Genomic DNA, 20149 nt, shown 5'->3' on the forward strand with positions numbered 1-20149 from the left:
GATTCTGCTATTTTCAATTCCGCACCAAAATCCACACGTTGCTGTACGGATTTTGGGGCTGAATATTTAACAGGAGGGCATATTTCACAACACTGTTGTGGAATATTCCGTCTTTTGTGAAAGGTCCCTTAGGGGATTATGGACAATAAGGAATGCAAGATTTTTTTAAATGACCTTCTATTATCTTTCTTGTTAGATAGATGTTGATAGATTGATGCTCTTTTTCTGTTTTGCATTGAAAACCTAACAGGAAAAAGCGTGAAAGTCAATCCAGGGACAATTACTTGGTTTACTGAGAATACCCCCTGAGAATATAGATAATTTGCACCTCCATCTCAAAGTCAAGGGATAGTTACTTCTTAGTAGGACAGCAATGTGCAAGCTGTGAATGGTAAAACAAAAAGCTGATAATGAATAATTGGCAGATGTCAATTTTGTTTGGAAGTTTCATAGGGAACATTAAGAAACACTGTTCTCTTGTACCGAGAGAAATTGCTCCCAGGTTTAAGGAGACCCCTTTCCATATGTAATCCATCAACTAAATTAGTAGTAGTTGCCTCAATGGTGTAGGTTGGGCATGGGCATAACTACACTTATAGCAGCTGCTTTGCAGCCCAGATGCTCTAAGGCCCACTCAAATGCAGGAATGACAGTATTTTTATGGGTTAAGAAAACTCATTGGTAATGTTCTGCTGTCTGACTCTACTATGTGTGTTATTCTTTGTCAAGAAAATCTGAAATATAATACTACCCATGCTTTGGTAGATGCTCGAGTAGTTGCATTACGGCAGTTCTGTTTGCTGGCACAAGTGGGGAAGGGGCAGTATTAATTATCAAGAAGGGGGACCATGGCTTTATTTTCTATGGGCACCTATGACCTCTAGTTACTCCCTGGAGCTTGGATGTCCTGAGACAAACACTATTGTGCCCCTCCAATTAATACCTCAAGTCTGCTCATGGGCTAATCCACCTCTCTCAGAGAATTCAGTTCAAAATATTTCCAGTGCCATACAAGGCCGTTCACAACCTGTCCCCTCCATACATCTCTTGCCGAATGTAAGAGGGGGTAGGTGGGCTTTGACATTTTGCCAGTTAATGTGTTTTTCTGTTTAGGAAAGCTGTAAGATATATAGGACATAATATATTTTGTTAGTTATGTTGTAACGTTCACTTTATTGTGTCTCTAGGTGCTGGACATACGGCATGTGAATGCAAGGAGGAGAGGCCTTGAGAGAGATAGTGATGTAGCATAAAATGGCACTGAGATATAAAAAGTCTACACATGCAGCAGAAGAGTGACTCAGCAAAGAGTAGAAAGACACCAGAGCAATGGTGTAGTGGAGTCAAAAGCACTAAACAGTTGTTCCTGTAAGCTACCAGCAAAAGAAGCGTTTAATAAGAAGCATCAAAACCTTGGTTGAGCATCCATGTGCCGACAAACCAGCATATAGTACTTACTCCCAAAATGTATTTGAAAGGGACTTAGCCTAAGGGGTTAACATTGCCAAAAATTGAACCAGAATTGCCATAGCAAAACAGAGCATTCTCACTGGACTCTGACTGATTGGACAATGCCCTGATATAAAAAGGGGTAATTCTAGCTACATAGTGAGCTGTGTTGATGCCAAAGGGAAGGCTAAGAGAGATGCTGCGCACAAGGCCAGAAGGCAGAAGGGCAAGAAAAGCTGTAACTGCCCTGGACCTAGGAGGGCCCATCAGTGACAGTGGGGAGATGGAGTGGAGCACAGAGTAGGTCTCCTGACCTTGGACAATGCTGCAGAAGGAAGCGGGTTGATAGAAGGTGTGACTTTCGCAAAATGAACCGTAAGTGAGGCCAGCCTCAGTACAGATGCTAGGTTTGTACACCAATGGGGACAAATTCCAAATTAGCCAGCAGGCTTGTACTAAGGAGAGGGGACTTTGAGAGATGTTTGTAAGTGCTGAAGTTCTTTATTCATGGACAGAGATACTTGGAAAGAGAAAATAGAAAACAACCTCATTGGTGAAGGAAGGTTAACCCACAAAGAGAACTATGTATTCCATAATTTGTATTCCTCTGAGACAGTACCATTATTAATTGAGTCTTATTGATATTGCTCTCAAGTTATTACTGTTTCTACAAAATTGTTCACAAGATATTACTATTCCCATGTTTTAATTAGCAGTAGATACTCAAAGGTAAAAGTGCAATTCATTACCATTCCATTGTTCCTTCTTATTTCTGTGTTCTCAAATAAATACTGGATGCTTTGGTTACTCTATCTGGTGGATCCAGCTGAGGATGGAAAAGCTGGGAGTGGGGGCGCAGGCCCTTTACGACTGCACGTACATGCACTCTATGGAGTGCACTCTAGGAAAAAGACATGTCATACGAGGATGCTGTATTCACCACATCTGACAGTAGGCAGAAGACGGGGGCCACAACTGCCAAACAGCAGAGGTGGAAGTAGCTAGTAGCCACAGTCACCGAGTGTGACAATCTTACCTGGAGTTTCATGGAGAGTTGCCAACCTTTCAGAAAGTTCATAAAATATGGCCCCTTTTTGCAGTGTCAGTGAAAAAAAAATAGATGTGCCAGTAATTTTTTTCTAGGCTGGTGATGCTTCAACAGGTTATTATGACTGTCATTATTATAATTTTACAGCATGCAGTAAATATTGGTAATGCGTTTATCAGATCTACAAATGTATCACCTATAATCTTTATTAATCATTACAGTTTTCTAATGTGTCTGTAAAAAATGTTGTTTGTCCATAATTTTTGGATAAGTTGTGCAGGAAAATGAAAAATCCAAACTTTGGTTTCATCAAAATATTGAGAGGATTATATACAAGGCACTTTGCTTTTCAACATTTTTGTTGCGTTTCTGAGGTCAGTCGCATTTTTTTAAAAACACAGTATGCTCCAGCTACAGTGTGACATTCTTCTCTGGCATATATTCACATTGCCTGCCCCATAGGAATCACAAGTAAAAATGCATGTACAAAATGTTGCTAAAATAAAAAATGCTTTAAAAAAACGCTTGCAATGCATGTTGTTTTTTACAAGCATTTTAATCCCTTAAAGGGGTTGTCTCGCGAAAGCAAGTGGGGTTATACACTTCTGTATGGCCATAGTAATGCACTTTGTAATATACATCGTGCATTAAATATGAGCCATACAGAAGTTATTCACTTACCTGCTCCGTTGCTAGCGTCCACGTCTCCATGGCTCCGTCTAATTTCGCTGTCTGCTTGATTTTTTAGACGCGCTTGCGCAGAAGGGTCTTCTTCTTCTGGTTCGTCCGGGCACGAGCGGCGTTCTGGCTCCGCCCCTTCTACGCATCATCGTGTAGCTCCGCCCCATCACGTGTGCCGATTCCAGCCAATCAGGAGGCTGGAATCGGCAATGGAACGCACAGAGCCCATGGTGCACCATGGGAGAAGACCCGCGGTGCACCATGGGAGAAAACCGCAGTGCATCCTTGGGAAAAGAACCTGCGGCCATCTTTGGGAAACGTTTTATAAGTTGATGAAACACAAGAACTGTGAGTAGAAACCTGCTTTAAAAGCCATTTACACTGGTGCATAGTAATGTATGCTTAAGAAGGGGGACTGGGCCAAAAAAAAAATCACTGTTGCCTCGAGACAACCCCTTTAAGTACCAGAGTGTTTCAGTGCTAAAGGACCAGATGCATGTTCTGGTTTTATGGTCGTATTTTTTTTTCCATGGGCTACCAAAATTATCTTTGCTGCGTTTTTTTTTCCCTGTGAGCTATAGGGATGTTTTTAATACCTTTCTTTACAGATTTTTTTTAATTGGAGCTAGTGTATACAAAATGTAAAAAAATTATTTTTTAATTTATAGTTCTTTATTTTTAAAATTAGTATGCTAACACTAAAAGAAAGTATAGCAATGGGTTCCCTATTTTGTTTTGGACGTATTGATATATAACTTGTATGGTCTTGGATTACAGGGCAGATATGGTGACAGTTCAGGTTGGCATCGGTGGTTGCTTTTTTTTTCATATATATTTGTATTTTATTCTATAATATTTTTTTGTTATTTTTATACACTTTTTTAACACCTATGTTCCCCATGACATTATATAAGACCCCTGGGGGACATTCACAATGTCATTTTTTTCTTATTTAACAGTTTTCTACAGTAACTGGAGCATCCATAGTAGCTTCAGTCACAGGGGAAAACATGTCACCTCTATGATGACATTAGTCACTGGCTGAGCTGAGCTGGGCATGCCAAGACCCAGCAGCTTTGTATGCCAGGAGTCGACCGCAATCACCTGATTGCCGGGTCCAATACAAGAAACGGTGCTGCTGCTTCCTCTACTCTCTACATAGTACTCATTGACTGCTATGTAGGCTGGAAAAGAGAAGACTAAAGTGCTTACAAACTGCTTCTGTCTTCTCCTTGAGGTCTCCAACTGTCTCTGACAGCCGAGCAGCTGACCTGCTCCTACTAGATTGCAGAAGCTTTAAAGTCATGCTGTATATTTACATGGTATAGGTTTAAAGTCCATGACCAAGAACTGTAAATGTACAGTGCTTGGTCCAAATCTGTTTAAAACATTGAAAACATAGTGTGTGTCAAGAATTACTAATTATGTTACTGGGCAGTTAAGGGTTTTAGACCACCAACTAATTTTTTACCAATTGTTTTTAGTTTAATACGTTGGAAAATGCTTTTTATCCCTTTTTTCAGTAATTCATTTTTTTCTACTATGTTTACTGTTTTTTATAAAAGTGAAGCAATTTGAAAACTTGCTTTGAAGAAAATACTATACAATTTTATACTACAGAGTATTAAGTGAAAAAAAGGCAATAGCTATTTTTATAACCATAGTTGGTTTTATTGTGGTGTTGAATGGTTCTCCTGGAACCACAACTGTTATGTAAAGTTCTAAACCAACATGTTCATAAACCTCTGTGTACGCACTGGGGCCTTACACACACCTCTGTGCACCATAGGAGGTATATTAAAAAAAGTCAGTACTTTAAATAGCTACTACTAATTTTAGTGTTAGAGTCCCAGAGAGCCCCTTTGACTGAACCGTACCCTTATTAAACCAACAGTTTTCTTTTATGATTAGTCTTAATTAAACGCAATCAAGAATGACTGTTTCTACCCATTAAAGTAGTCTATAAGGCCCTTTGCAGATTGTGCCTGAATCTTTTGCCCATGGTTTACATTGGGAAGATTTCCTGACATATACCTCCAAAGGAAAGCTCCTATGTATAGCCATGGGGTGCCATTATAAAGAAATGTTTACCATGCAGTCAATTTTTCTTCCATTGGCCCTCTTTATAGATAAGTTCAGTCTGTTGTACTTTGCTGTACAGTTGAAGAAAAAGGTATGCCAACATATACCACCCCAACAGAGGCTAAAAGGACACTCAGTTGAATGGAGCCCTATGGGTACCATGATATACTACATACAGGGAAGCTTTTACCCAATTTATGCCAATCATCAGCACAGGGCATCAGGGTGCTTAGACATGTATTGAATGCCAATGTCTTTTTTAATATGTGTTTTTAGCTCCATGTCCTCTACAGGTAATTGTCCACATGACACAAAGATGATGCTGTTTGACACTTGTAAAAGCATCCCAAGTTGCAAAATGTCTGGGACGGGATTAAACGGGTTTGGCAGGACTTCAGCATATAAGAAAATGTATCATGGTACAGTATACTATATGAAAAGAATGACAACTGTAGATTTGAAACAAAAGTACTTACCATAGTATGTCTGTTCTGGAAGCTTCTGTGTATTTCCTATGCAGGATGACTGATGAATATGGTCCTCGCCATGACCAGCAAGGTGCAATCATGACAAGCACATACACGGCACTGTTATAACTTGAGCCCTGCTGTCGTGCACACAACTGTGTATGAGAGAGTGTGCATGAGTACAGTATATGTCTGTGAATATAATATTTTATAATCATGATTGAGATGGCTATGTGTAGTAATTGCCCAACATTGACAATAGGAGGCGCACAGTATCAGGGAGGAAAGAGGCGAATGAATAAAACATTTCTCATGTGAGACAATTCAGGTAAAATTCTGCATAGAACAGTGTTGGAGAATTTCCCAGGTAGAATAAACAAATGTTTGCCTGTACTTATATGGTTTGATTCTTAAAGGAGATGTCCCGCGCCGAAACGGGTTTTTTTTTTTTTCAACCCCCCCCCCCGTTCGGCGCGAGACAACCCCGATGCAGGGAAGTAAAGGAAGCTTACCGGAGCGCTTACCTTAATCCCCGCGCTCCGGTGACTTCAATACTTACCGCTGAAGATGGCCGCCGGGATCCTCTGTCTTCGTGGACCGCAGCTCTTCTGTGCAGTCCACTGCCGATTCCAGCCTCCTGATTGGCTGGAATCGGCACGTGACGGGGCGGAGCTACACGGAGCCGCTCTCTGGCACGAGCGGCTCCATAGAAGACTACAGAAGACCCGGACTGCGCAAGCGCGGCTAATTTGGCCATCGGAGGCCGAAAATTAGTCGGCACCATGGAGACGAGGACGCCAGCAACGGAGCAGGTAAGTATAAAACTTTTGATAACTTCTGTATGGCTCATAATTAATGCACAATGTATATTACAAAGTGCATTATTATGGCCATACAGAAGTGTATAGACCCACTTGCTGCCTCGGGACAACCCCTTTAACAGCACAATCATACATACATGCATATGGATGAAAGACAATAGGGGGAATGGACTAGGCCTTTGGGTTACATTTTGCGGTGGAAAATAGTTGGCAAATTTTAGTGGATAACATATTTGTGCAAAAAATTGTGTTTTTTGTGTTTTGTTTTGGTTATATCCAGCTTACCACTTTTGGGTAAAAAGAACTTAGCGGGAGGAGGCCCAAGGGATTTCATATATAGCGTACCCTAGAAAATTGCATAGAATAAACGCAAACTTACACCAGCCCTGACATAGACTTTTCTGGCCAAAGATGCTCTAAATTTATTAAGAATCATGTGTTGATTTTTGGTACACTTACTTGTTGCTAAAGACTGGCATAAGATCACCAGTGTTCAGTAGATTTCCCCCCAAATTTTCAATAAATGATACACATTGTGGGAGATGCAGCAATGTATACACACCAATCTTGGGTATAATGACATTAAAAGATATGATGCTTGGGTCAAATGCCATATTTATGAAGTTCCTGTCCCACATTTCCAGCATATATGAATGGGTGAGCAGTGTTCTTTGGATAAATAAGGTCCATGCTACACTGGAGAAGATCATATCAGTAGCATGGTGTGTTAGTATTAAAGAATCTACCCTCTTACAAATCACTCGTTGTGGTTTGGATTAGGGTGCCCGCACGAACTGCAGATGATCCTCTGTAACCACATGCATATCATTACTAATTACCTAGACTTGGCAATTCCAAGTGCAGCCTGATAATTAGAGGTGATCAGCATGTGGTGACTGTGATTCATCCTCAATGTGTACTGGCACCCTTAAGGCCGCTCTCACACTAGGCGTCGGTAAAACGCAGAGTTTTATGGCAATTTTAATCGGCTTTTTCGAGTGCTGGTTACAGAGTTCAACAGCGTTTTTTAATGCACCCTATGATTTTGATGGGTGATGAGGTGTGTCAAACGCAAAAACGCACAAATATAGAGCGAGACAGTGCTAGAAAATCATGGCGTTAAAAAAGCTGGTCTGCGAGGCCTTATTGAAATCAATGGTGGTGCTGTACTGTGGGTAGCGTGGCATTCGGGATGCCGTGCCAATTGTGGTAAAAACGGTGTGTGAGAGTCGCCTTAGGCGTTTTCCTGGCCGGTCAATATATATATCCAGCTGAGGCTTAGAAGCTCGTGAACCGGTGCACAAATCTAATGTTTGTGTGCCCGTTCACATGGCGTGGGGCTGATGCATATGCACCGAGCTCACCGTGCCGTCATCCATTTCCCCTCAGCCCGTCCCGCCTTACCCCATTGAAGGCTATGGACAAGGGGTGGAGAGGGCGGTAGCTTAGGTCTGCCCACATCCCGCCCCTTGTCTATAGTCATCAATGGTAGGAGGCGGGATGGCGCTTAACTCTGCTCTCCGTTCTACAGAATGAGCGGGGAGGAGACAGGAGGTGATCCTGCATGGGAGGGAGGGAAAGGAGAGCAGAGGGAGGGAGTTTAGCAGCCACGCTGCTAAACTCCCTCCCACCTCCGGCCGCTGCCATGAGCTCCTATGGCCTTGCCAGGTGCTTTTACATCTCAGTAATACGCCCATGGAATCCAATGCATCAGATCATAGTGCATATTGGCCGGCTGTGAAAAAGGCCGGCCGATATACGCTTGTGTAAAAGAAGCCTGAGGGTGCTGTTATATGAGCGCTAGCGGCTAATGGCAATTAGCCCTACTAACAAGCTGTAATGCTGCTAATTGCTGGGTGGCACTGGCACTCAAAACTCTAAGGAAAACATCTTATACAAAAAGTCAAAGTGTAAGCCCTTGACTTTTGGCTCCTTCACACAGGCATATTTGCGCACGTAAATTTTATGTGCACAAAATGTAGAACCGATTAGAACCCATTGATCTTAATGTGTTCGTTCCCATTTCTGCAATTTGCATGCAACCCCCCCCCCCCCCCCCACAGCATGCTCTGCTTTTCTGCACATTTGCGCAGCAAAGGTCCTTACAGAAGTCAATGGGGCTGCGTAAATACATACGCAATACACAAGTTGATCGGTGATACGCTGCATAATTCTGCTGGAAAAAGAACACATCTGGAACTAATTAGCCATTTCAACCGCTGCGTCTTGTTTGCAATGCGCAAATGAAGATGCCGTGCGGGTGGTAAAAGTACAGTAAAATACACCGATAGGCACGCAAAAATGTATTGATCGTTCCACCCTTATAGTTGTTCTTTTCCAGCATTCACATTAACAATTTATTGTTATGAATGCTTGGAAACTATGATCATTGACCAAAGTAGGAAATGATGTTCAGGATGGAAGGACCGCACCTTATTTACACATCTGTTTTTAAGTAAACTTTCGACATTATGTATAAAACGAAGAAAAATAGTGGCTGTTCTTGTAGTTGTTGTTGCTGCAGACTTGACAACCAATTCCAATTTCCTAAATTTCCTAAATGATAATATAATCTGAATTGTTCATAAGTGGAATACCAATAATCTTCTAGAGTCTCCTGCACAGTGGTAAGTAATGACAGAACAAACCTGGAAGAAATAAACCTACATGTGTATTTAATATGCAATCATTGATTTAGCCAACTAAGAGTTTTACATTAGAAGAGTTATTTCAGGAGGACAGAATGTTATGTAGAATCATCATGTACAAACAGAACTGGAGCTGTGCACATATAATAAAGCGATGGGTAAAAAATAATCTCACAGTTTTCTTCCAGCTGCAAAAACACCAAGTTATATCTGGGCTCGAACTCAGATGGTAACTGGAAGCAGGTGTGTGCGGCTCCGGGAGGAGAAGCTCCCATATGTTTGTGGTTGACATGTCCCACATCAGCGGGGCTCAGTGGATGAGCTTGGTGTTGTTTGATCTTGCACAATTAGAGGGCTGGAAGAACCACTGGTTGGCAGCAGGAACTGAAGTATAATTCACATTGGTTACTGTACTTCTTATTATAAAAGTGGGATTCCTAGTTAAGCGCCATATATAATTCTAGGCTGCAATAATTATTGTAAAATATGGAACCATATGGGAGGTGGCACGGTGGTTAGCAATGTTGTCCTGGGGTCATGAGGTCGCATGCAACCAGAAAAACGTGTAGAATGTACTCTTTGTGTAAACATCTATCTAAAGATGTGCGTATAAAAATACGGATGAAACGCAAAGGCTCAAGATGTATTTCTTTTTACAATTTGCCTTTGATTCCATATTTTCTTATCTTTTTTTCTGAGCTGTGTGTTTTTCATCTATGTTTAACAATTTTTGTATTATGGCAGAAAATGGATAATAGGAAACACATATGGACATGTGAGCTATGCAAGCATAGAACATATGTTGATGAATTCAACAAAAATACTACATCCAGATCTACATACTACATACAGATCCGTTGAAACATCCTGCATATTCCAAAAATTCCATGTGCGTACAAAAAATGTGTTGAAGGGCTTATTCACACAGACGTATTTGCGCACTAAAAAATTGCACACACAATATGCAGAAAATGGAGCCCATTGATTTCAAAGCTCTAAATAGGGGTCACAGTAAAATCGTGGCATTAATGCAGTTCCGTGAAGGAGTCTACATTCTTGAGATTGTCATAAAATGTTTCTCTCCGTGGGAAAATATTGAGGTTCTACATGAATTGTGACTTTACCGCAACTCTAGTTTGAACAGAACAAAACTTAGCACAACACATTATACCCAACAACCTGTTAAAGTTGAGAGCTCTTCCAGGGCTATACAGACTTCCATGCAGCAGTCCAGAACTGCGCCACTCCTTAGGGATGCTTGGGGTTGTAATTCCTTCTCAGGCCGAAGACCAGGGCAGAGGACAGCCATCCTTCAAATCCAGCGTCTATGGAAATGCTTGACACTCTAGCCAGACCCAACTTTAGCTACAGTTCCTCCAGTCCTACACAGTAGACATCTATAGTATTCCAACCGCAGAGCACAAGAGCACACACATGGGCCCGCCCAACAAATCTCTTCAGACCAGCCTGCATCTGGTGGACCTGTCCCTCTAAACATGTGACCAAAGGTAAACTGAGCAAGAAACATTGCATAAAATCATAACTGGCAGTTAACTGTTTAGACTGCCCAGTACTTGCAAGAATGTGTGGTTAGCATAAAACGTGACAAACAATGTAACAACAAATGATGGCGCAACATTTAGCAGCCCTAATCATGGTGATTAAGACCTAAAAAGTCCATAACACAACAAATACTAACACAGTTCAGTTGGATTTACTCACTAGTCATTTTGTTTCGGCTCACCTAAAAAATAATCACTAGTTAATCAAAAGCCATCTGATAAATTCACAGTCGTTCATACTTAAATGACTTGCGAACATGGAGATCCACTCAATCATTGCTCTGTGTAAAAGCAAACGACTGTTGTACATACGCTTCAGCGGTTTTTCTGAGCGACTGCGTGAATGATAGTTACTCAAAGTAGAGGTACCTTAAAGGAGATGTCTCGAGGAAGCAGTGAATTTTTTTTTTTGCCCAGTCCCCCTAATTAAACATACATAACTAATTACCCCTGTAAATGACTTTCCTAGCTGGTTTCTACTTACCGTTCCAGCGTTTCAGCAACTTATAAAACTTTTTCCCAAGATGGCCACCAGCTCTTTTCGCATCGCTTGCTGTAGCCCGACGTGCGCACTCCCGAGACGCTACCAGCTGTGTCTCCATGGCAACCAGACGCCCCGCAGCCGCCGACCGGACCCCTGGAGTGAACACGGTTGACCTGTCACCCACCGCCAGGCAGAAGGTAACCGGCGCAGCCCCCCCCCCATCACAGCGGCAGCCCCCCCGGCCCAGCGCTAGTTCCCCCGGCGCAGCGACAGCCCCCCCCCCCGGCGCAGCGACAGCCCCCCCCGGTGCAGCGACAGCCCCCCCCCCCCCCCCCCGGCCCAGCGCTAGTTCCCCCGACGCAGCGACAGCCCCCCCCATCGCAGCGACAGCCCCCCCATCGCAGCGGCAGCCCCCCCCGGCGCAGCCCGGCGCAGCGGCAGCCTCCCCGGCCCATCACTTACCAGGACAGCTGGACGGCGGGACAGCTGGGCGGCTTCTCCGGACAGCTCGGCAGCTCTGCACCTTCCTCTAACAGAGGAAGGTACAGAATGGCCGCTCCAGCGCGCTCCCGAGCAGTGACAGCTCGTCTGCGCATGCGCAGAAGAGCTGTAGCGGGGAGCACACTGAAGCGGCTCATGCTGAAAGGAGAAGACCGGACTGCGCAAGCGCGTCTAAAAAAGCAAGCTGCCAGCGAATTTAGACGGAACCATGGAGACGAGGACGCTAGCAACGGAGCAGGTAAGTGAATAACTTCTGTATGGCTCATATTTAATGCACGATGTATATTACAAAGTGCATTAATATGGCCATACGGAAGTGTATAACCCCACTTGGTTTCGCGAGACCACCCCTTTAAGTGCCTTGGGTCTAGTGGCTGTTCTTGTGCTTTGCACTTATTAATTTAATACTTAGGTTTTCTTTGCACCTAGTGGTTTGGTACTCCAGTCATTGCCACTCAGTGCTGACTTACTTGCATGCTATCTTCAGCCTTCTCACCTTTCATTTATTGTCACTTTTTATATCTTCTTTCTTGCATTATTAGAACACTTTACATTGTTGCTCACTAGAAATACTGTCCTGCTTTCTGTTTTTCTATTTTTTTCCCCTTTGTAGATGTGAGGTAATAAGAGATCAGTGGATAGATGGATTACATTATGCTTCCTGTCATTTGCATCCAACTAACCCCGCCTACAGCCTAAATCCAAAACATTCAGGACTTTCAGTTAAAGTTGCTTATGTTTTAAAACATATTTTAAGCCTTTAGAGGGATTAAGCTGCTTTTATATCTGCGCAAGGGGGTTCTGTTTTACTGCTCTGTTCGGGCAGCAGGAAAGGGGAATCCACTAGCCACATGGGTCCAGCTTATGATGGAACTGAACAGCGACAAACAGACCCCATTAACTATGATGCAGACCGTTCGGTTTCCGCTCAGCTGGCTGACATTTTACTGGGAAAAAAACACTTTTAATTCTTGTATGTTGTGCCAGATCTGCGATGGAACCTCTGAGAAGGAGAGCAGCAGCAGTTCCACCACTACCATCAGCAACCGTACCTTGAGGGCAGAGTGTGCTCCTCATGGAAACATGAGAACTGCAGCTCTGTATTTCCATATTGACATATTAAACACCTGGGTGGGAAGTAGTAGTAGGAAACATGGTGGAAGCAGGAGAAGGAGGAAAGCTCCACAACCACCACCAGCAACAGCACCTTGTGGTCTTTAATATAAATCTATGCTCAGTTATATGTAATTAAAAAGTGCTTTCTAATCAGTGGAATCTGCCATGGGGGTGCAGAAGGGCAGTGAAATCCATGCTTGGTTCATTCTTATAAATGTCAGGCAATCCACATGGTCTCTGGACATGTCTCCCAGCTGTGCTGAACACCCTTTCTGATAGACTTGCAGCGGGGCAGGCAGGCACCTCTACCGCATGTTGGGCAAGCCCTGGCCACTCATCCAGCTTAGAAACACAGAAGTCAAAGGAGCCAACGCTATGTCTGAGTACATCCACATGGGAGCTGACGTACACATGGACCATCATGGATAAGTGTTGTCTGTGACTATCAGTCCTATCCTGTGTTGTTTCAGGCAGCAATGGGCTGAAAAAAACTATGCCACACCTCTGTTAGACTTCCCTTGCCACAGGTGGTGGTGCTGTCACTGCGGTTGCTTCCTGCTTGTCTGTCATTAGCTGCAGGGCTGTGATTAGAGATGAGCAAGTATACTCGCTAAGGCACATTACTCGAGTGAGTAGTGCCTTAGCCGAGTATCTCCCCACTCGTCTCTAAAGATTTGGGGGCCGGCGCAGGTGACAGGTGAGTTGCAGCGGGGAGCAGGGGGAGAGAGGGAGAGAGAGATCTCCCCTCCGTTCCTCCCCACTCTCCCCCACCGCCCCCCGCCCCCCGCCAGCACCCGAATCTTTAGAGACGAGCGGGGAGATACTCGGCTAAGGCACTACTCGCTCGAGTAATGTGCCTTAGCGAGTATACTCGCTCATCTCTAGCTGTGATCCATTGCGGATGTATCCCTGTGGTCGTGGGGAAATGCTGTGCCCAAGTTGCTTAACAGTCTGTCCCTATAGTGATGAATTTTGAGGTTCCTCTCCACTGCCAGAATGAGATTTGTTATTTTGGCTTTGTAGTGGAGAGAACTGCAGTATTCCCCAAGCCAATGCATATTTTGTCTGTCTGCTTTGCTTTTATACACATTGACAGCAACAGAAATAAACCCTCTCCCACTGTACAGACTACATTTTGTATAGACATATAAATGTTATGCAGGTCCTTTCTCTGCTCCCTCCAATAGAACTCAGTTTAAGTTCTTTGCTAGTATACAAGCTTTTACACCAGCAGCAATATATCCTCTGTAGAATATCTGTCCCCAACAACAGAACAGATGTAGGCATATAAACATGATGCAACTTCTCTGTCCTGTGCTCAACTGTAAAATGGCCAATGGTTGCACTGTGTCTATATAATATATGACACTGCTGCCCATATACAAGATTGAGGACACATATGGTGACATCAGCAAGGCATCCTGGCTGCTGATTGGCTGGATGCTGACCTCTGTAGTAGACATAATGGGAAATTACATTTTCCTAAGGTTTTCGCCAAAAATCAGTTCCAGCTGACCTGATTCAGTTTTGCAAAAATCGGGCTGATTTTATTACCGGCCGACCAAGATGAGTTAAACTAATTTCAACAATAGTCCCATAGTCCTCTGCTTTGTGTGTAGGGGCTGGCTATTTGTCTCAGTTCAAAAGCTGAGTCTTCATTTCGCTGCCTATCTAGTTGGTTTATCCAGCTTAAATTGTAGTGTTGTACCATTCTGGATAGTATCTACAACACTACAGAGATTTATGTTATTGCAAGTACAGAGACAATGCAAATCCAACTTCTGCATAATTTACAAACAAGTTATACATTTTTCTTGCGGTTTTGCTACTGTTTTTGCAGTTTTTTTTTATTTTTAATAGAGTAAGATAATTTCATATAAATGAAAAATTCAAAAAAATCACAGTGAAAAAATGCAGTAAAAATGGAGCGTGTAAATACTGCCCCGCTGATATATTTTCTTGTAGCAACTTTATCATTCCATCAGCAAGAGAGAACTTTTTTCCAGAAGATGTAAAATATGCAAAGTCATGCACTTTGTATTTAACCAATGACTGCAAATTGCACATTATAAAAGTAGTTGGATGACTCCTTTTTTGGAAACATCTGCTGAAGGAACAGAGAATTAGATTACCGAGGTTCAAAGTCAAAGCTATATAGAGGATAGATAACATTGCTTAATTATATAAGTGTCATTGGCACAACTTTATCAATATTCATGGACAAACAAACATCTAGGCACACATAACCAAATACAGGTGTACCAAACACAGAGAAAGAAAGAGAGATGAGTACCCCATAAAATGTTGACAGTGAGCTTTTTAGTTATTTTGATACTGAAAGGGGTTTTCCGGAACATAAAAAAAAGTTAAAAGAGCTTAGAATGAAAAGAAATTGAATACTCACCTATCCCGATGACTTTCCTCTAGCACTGCAGCCCTGGTGCCCATCACATTGAACTCAGAAGAAGCAGCAGGTGGTCACGTGCCCCTCATTGACAACATGACCACTCACCAGTCACCAGGATTCAGTGGGGATTCTTCTATGGCCACTGAAGACTGTGCTTGGTGAGCGGTCATGTGCATAATAAATGGCACGTGACCGCCCGCCATTTCTTCTGGGTTCCATACGCTGGACAGGGATCCGCCAGGATAAATGATAATTCAATTTATTTTAATTTTAAGCCCTTTTAACTTTTTTCAACGGCTCAGAAACCCATTTAAGGCTTAGTACTGTATAGTTTCCTTACGAGCTCATTAACCCCTTAGTAACCAAGCCTATTTGCGCCTCTATGACGAGGCCAAATTTTGTAAATCTGACGTGTGTCACGTTAACATAGAATAACTCCATAAAGGTTTTGCAAACCTAAGTAATTCTGACATTGTTGACAATAGACGGATAGAATTTGTGTATATTTATTAAAGTGCCAAAATTAGGATTTTTTTTTGTTGTTTTCATATTTTCAACTGCAATATGTCAAATATGTGCAAACGTATTATACACCTTTTTGATAAGATTAGAGATGAGCGAACGTACTCGGTAAAGCACTACTCGTCCAAGTAATGTGCTTTATCCGAGTACCTCCCCGCTCGTCCTGAAAGATTCGGGGAGCGCCGCGGCTGACAGGTGAGTTGCGGCGGGGAGCAGGGGAGAGCGGACGGGAGAGAAGGAGAGAGATCTCCCCTCCGTTCCTCCCCGCTCTCCCCTGCAGCTCCCCGCTCCGCGGCGCTCCCCGAATCTTTCAGGATGAGCGGGGAGGTACTCGGATAAAGCACATTACTCGGACGAGTAGTGCTTTACCGAGTACGTTCGCTCATCTCTAGATAAGATATATATTTCCATCTGTTTACTTTATTCTGGAAGCACATTTTAAAAACTAATAAAAATGTAATATTAATTATTAAAATTACAACATTTTGTTTTCCTACACTGAGCCAAGATTGCAAAGGCTCATAGGTGTCAGAATGATAGATAGCCCACAAATGACCATTTTAAAAAATACACATCTTAATGTATTCACTGAGGGGTGTCATGAGTATTTTGACCCCACAGTTTTTTTTCAGGAGTTAATGCAGTTTAGAGGAGAAAAAATAACATTTCATATTTTTGCAATTATGTCATTTTAGGCAGTTTTTTTAAAATGAAAATAAGGATTTGCACCTGTTTTGGTGTATGTATGCAAGCATGAGGTTCTGGGTGGGATTCCCCTATGTCCATAGGTGTGGATGTTTAGGCTATGTCCTCTTTAGGTCTATGTATGCAAGCATGAGGTTTTGGGTGGGATTCCACTATGGCCATGAGTGTGGATGTTTAAGCTAAGTCCTCTTTCGGTGTATGTATGCAAGCATGAGGTTCTGGGTGGGATTCCCCTTTGTCTGCAGATGTTCAGGTATCTGGTGTGAATTGTGTCCTATGTTGAAATTCCTTGTGTCTGTAGAGATGCCTGTTGTATGTTATTTCCTATGTTGGTGTTACTGTCTGTTCATATCTAGGTTGAGACAGGTGTCCCTAAGTTCCAGCATGGAGTTGTCCTTATTGGGATGATCACCTCACTTGTAGTCAGGGTTCCCATTCCTGGGTTTAGTTGCCTTGTTAGAGTAGGGACTCACAAGACAACAAGGTCCCTTGATGCGTGCTTGTGAGCTTATGTGCGTTGACCAAAATACTAACCTTGTACTTATTTGTATTCCCAGCTGTTTGTTGTGTTCATACTATTTGTAGGTATTTGGCCGCCTGGTGTTGGTGTAGGGTCTATTCCCCTGTTTTACCTGCACGTGAACATAACACCAGACCTGGGTTTCCAAAAACACCACAAGTGAAACCAAGGCCTGAAGAGCGGAATCGCCCTCATCGTCTCTTTTCTATTCACTGTATGATAAGAACATCTTTCCTGCATTAATAAAATATAGAAGAATCTCTAGAGAATTTGTCTTCATTCCTCCCACATACAGTACAAGATGTTTGGTTGAAATCGATACCAGGGAGAGTCAAAATAAGAGGTAGAGAGGCTGCGGGTATATTTTACTGGAGGATTATTTCACTAATGATTTTTTAAGATCACGGTTTAGGATATTTAATTAAGTTGTTTTCCACTGACCTGCAAGCATTTATCTGCTGTAATTAGAGTAACTTTATAGCTTCTTGTGGGACCCACACATTAAGCTTTCATAAACAGTATTGCAATGGCTCCCAGAGCATGCTGGGGGTTGTAGTTCCAGCAGCAGGGTCACAGGTAATTGACTTTTACAGTATGGAATGCCCAGGAAAACCTTTCCCCATTATATGATCTTGTACCTAACATCTTTCACATGAAGCTATAATAAAGCCTGTATACAAGTTTATTCTCCAATTACATTCCGTAGACCTTTTATTTCCCCTTTTCCTATATATATTTTTTCACTGCCATTGACTTGTAGTGCTCAAGTCTTGGGTTTGAATCAGACTGATGGCATCTGCATGGAGTTTACTACTACAATCTACTTGCCGGGTTATAAGAAGTGCAGCATTTCTTGTTGCAAACTTTGATGTTAACTAAAATCCACTTGTGTTAGATGCAGATTATAAAGCAGCTCCCAGAAAAATCTTCACCTTTGGTCCATTTATATTTGACGTCAGGTAAGTAGATTTGCACTTATAGGTATTCTGTCATCAGAAATTTACATTAGAACACTCACTGGACATAACTGTGTTAAAAAGAGATCAATGTCAGATCAAAAACGTAATTGTATTTTTGCCGCTCTGTATGCTAATGACCCGTCTCGAGTCACAGAGGCTGAGGGAGCCCCGAGTCACTGCGACTGGTCCTTTATTCACGCCCACTCCACGCCTTGGCTGCCTCAACTGCCTCAGCTGGGCATAGAAATGTGCACTGAGGTTGAGGTGTGCACAACGTTCAGTTGTACCAGCGTATGCACAATGTGCACACCTCAACCTCAGTGCGCACTTTAGCCTAGCCATGACCTGAGGTGATGTCGTCAGTAGGAGGAGATATCTAAAGTTAAGAGGGACCATGAATGAAGGACAGGACGCAGATACTTAGAGCTCTAGTGGCTCACCTCCGTGACACGAGGCAGGTCATTAGCATACAGGGCACCGGAAAACAAAAAGTTTTCAACCTAACTGATATTCATAATTTTTTAAATCACATATGTCCAGGGAGTGTTTCATGGGCCTGATAACGCAATGCTGGAAACTTTTTTTTTAAATAATTCTATTTTTATTTTTATTAGATGGAAATTTTTAATGCAAAATTCTGATGACAGAATCCCTTTAATATGTTACTGAAGGTTTTCTTCTTGAATTAAGTCGCCATTCCTTCAGTTACACCATATGACGGCACTCGGACTCCCTGAATCAAATAGCCTTTTCATGAATCTCATAAGCATACATGGAGTGACTTCCAGTCCACGTGAAGAGATGGCTTGATTCTGAATTTGGTCCTATGGTACAACTGAAGGAACAGAAATGAAGCTGATAATTCAAGAAGAAAGCAAATCAGTAAGAAAATATAACTACAAATCTATTTGCCAGATAAAAATTACAAACAGACCCAAAAATTAAGACTTTTGGGAAGATTTTATGTAGTAAAAATTGCAAAATTGTAAGGACTTACACAGTGAACTAGCATGACAGTGGCCTTAAGTTGGGCAAATACATTGATAGCATACGAGGTGTTGTAGAGACTACACATAGGGGAGTCATCAGCTTCAAATGGTTCAAACAAATCATCACAACTATGCAGAGATTCTGGAGATGTTGTCATCCTCTGACTGTACATAGAAGGAGATATACAGAGAAAGTGGAATTGGAATGAATTGGAGCAATCAGCTGGAACAGTGGCCCTGGATTAGAGATGAGCGAACGTACTCGTCCGAGCTTGATATTCGTGCGAATATTAGGGTGTTCGGGATGCTCGTTACTCGTAACGAGTACCACGCGGTGTTCCGGTTACTTTCAGTTTCCTCTCTGAGACGTTAGCGCGCTTTTCTGGCCAATTGAAAGACAGGGAAGGCATTACAACTTCCCCCTGTGATGTTCAAGCCCTATACCACCCCCCTGCTGTGAGTGGCTGGGGCGATCAGATGTCACCCAAGTATAAAAGTCGGCCCCTCCCGCGGCTCGCCACACATGCCTTGTGAGTTAGCTGAGGGAAAGTACTATCGTGCTGGTGCTGCTGTAGGGAGAGCGTTAGGAGTCAGTGTAGGCTTCAAGAACCCCAAAGGTCCTTCTTAGGGCCACATCTACCTGTGTGCAGGCTGCTGCTAGCAGTGTTTTTTTTTTTTTTTTCAGTCCTAAGGTCTCCGTGTACGTGTGTGCTGCGTCGACAACGTACAAAAATCAGACGCAACCAGCTACGGTTTACTGCAGGCTTGCGCCATTGTCTTTCCTGACTGGCAAATACCTGCTCTGCTAGAGTTAATAACTCTGCTACACTAAAGTTGTGTGTCACTTTTCCAGGGCCACACCACAGTTATTAAACGTATTGTTCATTGAATATCCGCAGTGGGGCCCTCCCTTTGCAAAAAAGCGAATTCAATTAATTATATTTGGCCTGCCTGTGTCAGTCCTAAGGTCTCCGGGTACGTGTGTGCTGCGTGGAGAACGTACAAAAATCAGACGCAACCAGCTACGGTTTACTGCAGGCTTGCGCCATTGTCTTTCCTAACTGGCAAATACCTGCTCTGCTAGAGTTAATAACTCTGCTACACTAAAGTTGTGTGTCACTTTTTCAGGGCCACACTACAGTTCTAAAAGTTATTGTTCATTGAATATACGCAGTGGGTCCTTCCCTT

General features: G+C 42.7%; 1 non-coding gene across 1 annotated transcript; it reads right to left on the reverse strand.

Annotated features, from left to right (window-relative positions):
* Window positions 1-19037: 19037 nt before the first annotated feature.
* Window positions 19038-19118, reverse strand: LOC136613712 (small nucleolar RNA MBII-202). Its single transcript, XR_010790935.1, has one exon. It is a non-coding gene; the product is annotated as a small nucleolar RNA MBII-202 (small nucleolar RNA).
* Window positions 19119-20149: the final 1031 nt, after the last annotated feature.

Source organism: Eleutherodactylus coqui, chromosome 2 (genome assembly GCF_035609145.1).
Source record: "Eleutherodactylus coqui strain aEleCoq1 chromosome 2, aEleCoq1.hap1, whole genome shotgun sequence".
Classification (NCBI taxonomy): Eukaryota; Metazoa; Chordata; class Amphibia; order Anura; family Eleutherodactylidae; genus Eleutherodactylus; species Eleutherodactylus coqui.